The sequence below is a fragment of the Myotis brandtii genome, unplaced genomic scaffold, assembly GCF_000412655.1.
Source record: "Myotis brandtii unplaced genomic scaffold, ASM41265v1 scaffold140, whole genome shotgun sequence".
NCBI lineage: Eukaryota > Metazoa > Chordata > Mammalia > Chiroptera > Vespertilionidae > Myotis > Myotis brandtii.
Window position 1 is genome coordinate 1768577 of NW_005355000.1, and position 6192 is coordinate 1774768.

At 40.9% G+C, this 6192-nt stretch overlaps 1 protein-coding gene and 1 pseudogene across 4 annotated transcripts in view; one reads left to right on the top strand and one right to left on the bottom strand.

Moving 5' to 3' along the window:
- The window catches only part of SLC25A26 (solute carrier family 25 (S-adenosylmethionine carrier), member 26), a 155397-nt gene that overhangs the window by 67713 nt on the left and 81492 nt on the right, over positions 1-6192 (top strand). The gene's annotated exons all lie outside the window — the stretch shown is intronic.
- LOC106725167 lies at positions 2147-2857 on the bottom strand (annotated as a pseudogene).

Below are 6192 nucleotides of genomic sequence, written 5' to 3' on the forward strand. Positions count from 1 at the left end.
GGGGAACGTTGGCTTCCTCCTTCAATGAAGGAAGCAAGCCTCATGTTCGCTTTAAGCTGCCTGGCTGCCGGCCGCCATCTTGGCTGTCAGTTAATTTGCATATCTCCCTGATTAGCCAATGGGAAGGGTAGCGGTCGTACGCCAATTACCATGTTTCTCTTTTATTAGTGTAGATATAATGATTTCAGAGAGGAAGGGAGAGGGAGAGAGAGATACAAACATCAGTGATGAGAGAGAAGCATTGATTGGCTGCCTCCTGCAAGTCCCTACTGGGGACTGAACCCGCAACCCAGGCATGTGCCCTTGACCAGAATCGAATCTTCAGTCCGCAGGCCGATGCTCTATCCACTGAGCCAAGCCAGTTAGGGCGACTTAATCTTTACAGTAATCCTAAAAGAACCATTATTGCCAACTGAGTGCTTGGAAAGTATGCACCCCCTTCACATCTAGTCATGATTCTCCATCAGCCTATATTGTTTATCTGCCTCCCAGTGAGAAGACTGACAGTGGTGCAACTTGATAACACAGAGTAACAGTTAATGGAGGGCTGAGTTGGGCTCTGAATTCTTTGAATTCTTAAGCTCTTTTCAAAACAATGTATATATTTCCTTTATTTGTTTGGGGTGTGAATAGATTTTAAAATGAATAGTAAGCACCTTCTTTTTCTTTCTTCTCCTCTCCAAAATAGTTAAAACATTTATTCTTTTCCCAAAATTTAGTGCTCAACATTTTGCTTTATTTGCTTTCCCCGTGTGTGTGTGTGTGTGTGTGTGTGTGTGTGTGTGTGTGTGTGTATTTCCTGAAACTTTTTAGGTAGGTAGCAGACATCCTGACACTTCATCATTAAATATTCAGCAGATGTCTCCTAAGACTAGAGTCACGCTTCTCATAACAATACCATTATCACACCCAAGAAATTGACACATTAATATTATCTATTGTGTGGTCATTTTTATCATCTTTCTGTTGTGCCAATATAAGCTTCATAACTTTTTTCTCTCTGCAGGATTCAGTAAAGGATCTGCCATGGATTTAGTTTGGTTTTCCCCAACCTTTTCCCCCATGACATTGACATTTTTGTAGTCTAAGGTAGTTGTTCTGAAAACAGTTCCATAATCTAGATTGTCTGATCTCTTTATGATTATATTCAAATTAAGTTTGTGTGTTTGTGCATGATTATTACATGGATGATGTTGGGTCCTTGTATTTTACTAGAAGGCACATATGTCCCATTCTTGGTGAAGTTCAGTTTCATCATTTGATTAAGATGGTGTTCTCTGGTTTTCTATACTCCAACGGTTCAGTTCTTCCTATATTACAAAGAAGTAATCTATGGGGTAATATTCTGAGACCATGTGATTATCCTGTTCCCCAATAATCTTTCACCCAATAGTTTTAACATCTGTGGATGTTTTTTGCCTGAAGCATTTATTACATTGGTGATTGCAAAATGTTGATTTTCCTAATACTGTTATTTTTCTCTGAATTTATTAGCTGGCATTCTTTGGTAAAGAGGAGCTTTTCTCATCTACCATCCCCCCAACTCCTTTTTTTTAGTATCCCTATGGATTCATGGTTTCTTTTTTAACAGCTGCATTGAGATATAATTTGTATGCCATACAGTTTACTCATTTAAAATGACAGTTCAATGGGTTTTAGTATGTTCCCAGATATGTGCAACTATCTCCACAGTTGTGGGCTTTTTTATTCAGTAACTAGAGGCCCGATGCACGAAATTTGTGCATGGGTAGGGTCCCTAGGCCTGGACAGTGATAAGGGCTGATCTGCAGGGCGACCGGTGGGGCAATCAAGGGGGACCCCCTGCTGTAATATATATTTAAACTAGAGGCCCAATGCACAAAATCATGCATGGGTAGGGTCCCTAGGCCTGGCCGGTAATCAGGGCTGATCTGTGGGACAACCGGCGGGGCGACCAGGAGGCCCCTGCTGGCACTCGCCTTGGCTGGCCTGGGGTCTGCCGGCTGGGGGCAGCTCCTGCATTGAATGTCTGCCCCCTGGTGGTCAGTGCGCGTCATAGTGACTGGTCTTTCCGCTGTTTGGTCAATTTGCATATTAGGCTTTTATTATATAGGATTATAATTCATTACCATTATTATTATTATTATTATTATTACTATTATTATCATTTGGTACCAAATTACTTTATTTGAAGGAATGGTACAAATGAAAGACATGATGGATGATTTGGTACAAGTTATAGAAAAAGTAAAGGTAACTCCAACATGCCAGTACTGCTTGGTGACCAGGGCGTCACCTCCGAGGCTATGGGAAGCAGCCTAAGGCTTAGCTCTCATCGCTGTGTCCCAGGGTGTGCTTGTCAAAGAGATACTCGGCCATGCCAGTTTCAGGGGCTCCCAACCTGCACAAGTTGGGTACGTGGTCACCCAGTTCTTTGATGGATTTTACCTGCTCATTCAGGTAGTGAGTCTCAATGAAGTCACACAAATGAGGGTCATTTTTGTCAGGGGCCAGTTTGTGCAAGTCCAGTAGTGACTGATTCACACTTTTTTCCAAGTGCAGCGCACACTGCATTGCATTCAGCCCATTCTCCCAGTCGTTATGGTCTGGTTTCTTGATAACCTGAGGGAAGATCTGGCCACTTTGCTGGATCTGCAGCTTCATCAGTTTCTCAGCATGTTCCCTCTCCTCATGAGATGGTGAAGAAAACATTTGAACAAGTTCTTCAAAGGCATATCATCACGGTCAAAGTGATAAGACATGGGCAGGTAGACACAGGAGGCTAGAGCTCTGGGTTGATCTGGCGGTTGCTGGCGGCCTCTGAGTCCTGGGGGTGGTTCTGTTGCACCTGCGAGGTGGATGTCATGGCTGCGGCTGAGGAGAGGTGCTGCTCCGCGGAGGAGCGGAGGCAGGGGCCTTGGGTCGTAGGGGGGGAGGGGGTGTGGTTCCAGGCGCTGTGAGGAGGCAGAAGGCTGGCCTGGCGCCAGCTGTGGTGCAACCACCAGGCTTCCTCCAAGCACTGTGGAAGCAGGAAACCACGGCCACTCTCTGCGAAGACTGTCACCGTTATTCTTTTTGATGTTCACACTGCCCCAAAAGTAGCCAGTGGGAGCCTTTCCAAGCCTATTCTGTTTTTACATTTCTTCATTAGTCTTTGAGAGCTTCCCTGCTGGTGTGACAAGGTGCCCAGTCTGACTTGGTGCTCTCCCTACACCAGTCCTGTCATCAGCCACCTGTCCACCGAGCCCCGGATTCCTTTTGGGGAGTGGTGGCTAGAACCCTGGCTCTGAAGTCTCAGTGTATTCTTGCATCTAGGCTCTTTTATTGGGTAGAAAAGGTTTTAAAAATAAGTGCATTGTTTTTATCTCTCCATTTTCCTATTGTCATATTTATCTCAGGCAAGAATAAGAAATAAATACTGTTTGTTTATTTTTAAGGTGCCATACTGTAAAATTGACTTCTTTTACAGAGCTGTAAACTTTAACACATGCAAATTTGTTAACCTGCAGCACAATTGGTACAAAACATTACCATCATCCCCAAACTCCCTATGCTTTCCCTTCATAGTCATCCATTTCCCTATTTCTAACCACAGGCAATGACTACCTGTTCTCCATCACTATAGTGTGTTTTTTTTGAGAATGCTATTTAAATGGAATCATACCAGATGCCACCTATTGAGCCTCGTTTTTGTTATAATGCCTTTGAGAGCCATCATTGTTTTGCTATACCATAGTTTGTTTATACTTTCACCTATTGTAGGATGCTTGATTCCAGTTTGGAGCTATTGTGAAGAGAATTGGTATAAATATTCATGTACAGGTTTTTGTTTGAACATACATTTTCATTTCTCTAAAGTAGATATTAAGGAATGTGATTGCTAGGTCATATGGCAAGTGTATGTTAACTTTATAAAAAACTGTCAAACTCTTTTCTATAGTGGTTGTATAATTTTGTATTTCCACTAGCAATGTAGGTACTGAATTGGCATCAGCACTTGGTTTTGGCAGAATTTTTTATTTCAGCCATTCTAATAGGTGTGTAATGATATCCTATAGTGGTTTTCATTATCATTTCCCTAATGGCTAATAATATGAACGTCTTTTCATGTGTTTATTCGCCATCCTTAGGTATTCTTTGGTGAAGTATTTTTGCCCATTTAAAAAAATTGATTGTTAATGTTAGAGAGAAAGAATGAAACATTAATTTGTTGTTTAAGTTATTTATGCATTCATTGGTTGCTTCTTGTATGTGCCCTGCAACCTTGGCTTATGGCAGGGGTGGGGAACCTCTGAACCCCAAAATCATTTGGTCTGGCCCTGCCAAGGCATTAGGGGCGAGTTAATTAAATGCTTGACCAAATGTATCAGGCTAGTTTTTAAGTTGATAATTTTGTATAGCCTGCGAGTGATGTTATAAATATCCAAATGGCCATTGGCAGAAAAAAGGTTCCTCACCCCTGGCTTACCAAAATGATGCTCTAACCAACTGAACTACACAACCAGGGCTTTTTGCCCATTTTCAGTTGGGTTGCTTGTTTCTTACTCTAGTGTCTTTGAAAGTTCTTTATATGTTTAGAATGCTAGTCCTTTGGCATGTATTTGGTTTGCAGATAATTTCTGATAACCTATAGCTTGCATTTTCATTCTCTGAATAGTATTAGTTGTACAATAAACGTTTTAATTTTGGCAAAGCCCAATTTATCAACTTTTTCTTTTATGAATTGTACTTTGAGTGTCATGTTTAAGAACTTCACTTAACTCCAAGTCATTAAGGCATTTTTCTAATTAATACTTTTATCATTTTATGTTTGACAATTACATCTATGATTCATTTGAGTTAATTTTTATTTTAAGTGTAAGGTTTAGGTTGAGATTTGTTTTTTTTGCATATGAATGGCTAGTTGTTCCAAGATTGTCTTTTCGTCCTAGCCAGTTTGGCTCAGTGGATAGAGAGTTGGCCTGCAGACTGAAGAGTCCCGGGATCGATTCCAGTCAAGGGCACATGCCCGGGTGGTGGGCTCGATCCCCAGTGTGGTGTGTGCAGGAGGCAGCCAATCAATGATTCTCATTCATGATTGATGTTTCTATCTCTATCTCCCTCCCCCTTCCTCTCTGAAATCAATAAAAATATATTTTAAAAAAAGATTGTCTATTCTCTGTTAAAGTGCTTTTATCCCTTTGGTATAGATCATTGGCCATATTTGTGTGGGTTTGTATCTGGAACAAATTTGTCTGGTTATGTGCCAAGCAGCGTGTTTGTTTTTCTTTCCTACTCAGGTATTTGTGTTCATATTTTTTAACATCCCAGTCTTGAGAGATGGTGTTTTGATTTTCTAAGACATTTCCTTTTATTTTCCATTTTTAATTGATAGGAAGGGCTGTTTAATAAGACCCCCCCAAGTTTATGTCTTTTATCTTTGTTTTTTCCTAAATCATCTCTTTAAAAAAAAAGAGAGAGCTGATAGGAAGGACTGACTGAAAACATCTCAAAACTAATGTCTCTTGAACTTTTTCCTTCTATTTTTGTAAGAATGACCTATTTTCTCTTGAACTAATCTATCTTTAATATATATACATCAATGTATCCAATGTTAAAAGCTTAGTTCTTCATCTAAGTTTGATCCAGCATATAGTTAATATTATTTTCTTAGCTAGATTGTGCCACTTGATTTATGTGTTATTGCTCTTTCATTGCTATATAGTAAAGTAAACTTGACATTCACTAATTTGAAAAAGGAAAAGATGCTATTAATGTTTTATTTTACCCAAGCATGAAGCATGTTTGCTTTGAGAGTTATCCTCGTCAAAATCTATCCTATCTAATAAAAGAGAAACATGGTAATTAGCCATACCTCCGCTACCCTTCCCATTGGCTAATCAGGGCGATATGCAAATTAACTGCCAGCCAAGATGGCGGCCAGCAGCCAGGCAGCTTGAAGTGAACATGAGGCTTGCTTGCTTCAGTGACGGAGGAAGCCAACGTTCCCCGCCTGCCTTGCCGGCCTCTGAGCTTGCAGTTTGAAACATTGTTACAAATATAGAAGCGAAACAAAACCCCAGAAACCTGCTTTCAGCCAGCCGGGATCTCAGAGCTGGAGTTGAAACTGTGCTTCGATTATAGAACCCAAACAAACCAGATATCTGCTTTCAGCAGCCGAGGCCTCAGAGCTGGAGCCAAGCCTCAGAGCTAAAGCTGGCCCAGAATAAAAAA